Source organism: Echinops telfairi, unplaced genomic scaffold, assembly GCF_000313985.2.
Source record: "Echinops telfairi isolate 266 unplaced genomic scaffold, ASM31398v2 ScPeMD7_7458;HRSCAF=8496, whole genome shotgun sequence".
Classification (NCBI taxonomy): Eukaryota; Metazoa; Chordata; class Mammalia; order Afrosoricida; family Tenrecidae; genus Echinops; species Echinops telfairi.
Window position 1 is genome coordinate 12,173,313 of NW_022111358.1, and position 2,262 is coordinate 12,175,574.

Sequence of the window (2,262 nt, forward strand, 5' to 3'; positions counted from 1 at the left end):
ATGCACACTTAACCTTTATATAAGACTCTCTCTTATACATGAGTTTCTGTGGATTTGTTTCTCTAATGTACCCAGACTAACACACTTTCCGTTGCTGAACCTCAGTTTCCTCCCTGTCCTATGGTCAATTCGGCTAGACATGCTCTCCTGCTGTATAGAAGGGGAACTGGGATGATCTGGGGGGATAGGTGCTGGAGAGACTGATGCTGATGGCCAGGGAGGGGATGCAGAAGCAGCCAGTGCTGCAGCCTGGGGCCTGGCAGGGGCCTGCCTGAGTTGGGGGTGCCCTGGAGCCTGGCAAGCAAAGGTCCACTGTGGGATTGCTCAGCTCCTGGCCAGCTGGAGTGACCCTTTCTGGACCCCACTCACTTCTACCTCTCAGAGAACCCACATGGATGCGAGAGGACTTCCTGGGGGGAAACAGAGGGTTCTGGCCTCAAGGCTATGTGATACAGGAACACTTTCTCTTTCTGAACCCCAGTTTCCTTCCTGTCCTACTGCCTCAGTGCACCCAGAGGCTGGCTGGGTGGCTGATGGTGAAACCGCTTTGTAAACAGGGATGTGCTGCCCAGGCTGGGGCTGGCAGGGATGGCCGAGATGGCTGTTGGAAGGATGATTCAATTGAAGAATGCCTTTTGCTGGTGGGCTTGGGCTGAGCTTCTGAATTTTATCTCACTCTCTCCTACCCATCCTGTGGCTTAATTCCAAAGGCTGCCCTAAACAAAGACTGGGTCAAGAGAGGGGCTCAATCTTCCCTGTACCATTACTGTGTTGTTGTTATGAGTCAGTTCCGACTCAGAGTCCATAGGAACAGCCCCGTGAAACACTTTCAGGTCCTGCACTGTCCTTACCATTGCTCTTACCATATGTTTGAGCCCATTGTCACAGCCATGGTGAAACCATTACCTAGATGCTACTCTTCCCTCATGACAGATCAACGAGCTGAGGCTCAGAACAATTGCCCACAGCTGCTGAGAGACAGGACGGGGATAGGAACTGGAGTGTCTCAGGCCCTAGAAACACCAGAATCCTCCCTGGGAAGGTGCTCGTCCACCGAAGGGGCAGGGACTTGTGTGTGGTTTGCTCTAGCCTGTTCCCCAGCCCTTGGTACACTGCCTGGCATACTGTGTACCATAAGTACTTTAAACATACAGGCCCTCCAACTTGTTTGGCCTACCACCGTCTTTTCAAAATAATAATAATAATAATAAAGGTTACATAGCCTTGTCCCCACCCTCAATGACAAGATGCTTCCAGACAGCCCATAATCCCAGCTAAAGTGTAGGTATCTGCTTTTGCAGCTCCCCCCTCCCCCGGGGGGTGCAGTCTGGCCCGCTTTGGGAAGCATCGTAGTGGAAAGTGTGGGTAAGGAAGGTGAGCTAGGGAGGAGCTGCTCACCTCACAGTCACATGAGGCACCGGTGGGGTCATCCAGAGAGTTTGGGTCATAGTTTATTGTTTAGCACGGTCCTTTCTGACTGTGTCTCTACCCAGTGCCCACCATGTCAGAGGAGTGGTGGAGTCAAAAGGAAACAAAATGAGGAAATGGCAATATTAGCCGTGAAATAAGCTCTCTGTAGCCCAACACAAATCATAGTAAAATTATGTCACAGCAGGAAATGCTTTTTTGCTCCTGGCAGGCCCTTTGGGAAGATCGTATGGAGAAGAGGCCATGGCACGTGTCTCTAATCCAGTGAGCGTTTAGTTTTATTGATCGCAAGACGTTAGGCCTTGCAAAGGAACCAACTGTTCAGTCAGTCAAATTTACTGAGCACCTACTATGTGCCGACACAGGAATAGGCCTTGGTGAGCACAGAGGTGCCTGAAGCGTGGCCCCTGGCCCTCAGGACGGTGAAGGTCAAAGACCTTTCTAGAGAGAGCTCTCTAGGGGATGGTGGGGGCAGGCAGCTATGCGCTAGATCTTGCTCAGTCCAAATGATCCCCAAGAGTTGCATCTTGCTCCAAGAGGCCAGCCCAGGGTCTTACTCTCTCTCTCCTCCCACTGCTTCAGCCCCCCACCCTCTGGCTCCCGGAGCTGCCTGAAAAGGTGCAAGAGGGAATCTGAGAGATTCTGTGCTGTTTGTTTTGGGTTCAATGGAATCTCATTTACACGTGTTAATTGCAACTAATTGGCACTAATTGGATGAACAGGAAACCCTCTGGGAGCACTCATACCTTTAATTTGTAGTAAATATCATTAATTAACATATGCTAATTAGAGCCAATTAACATTGATTAAGGGTTGCCAGCTACTTGGAAAGTA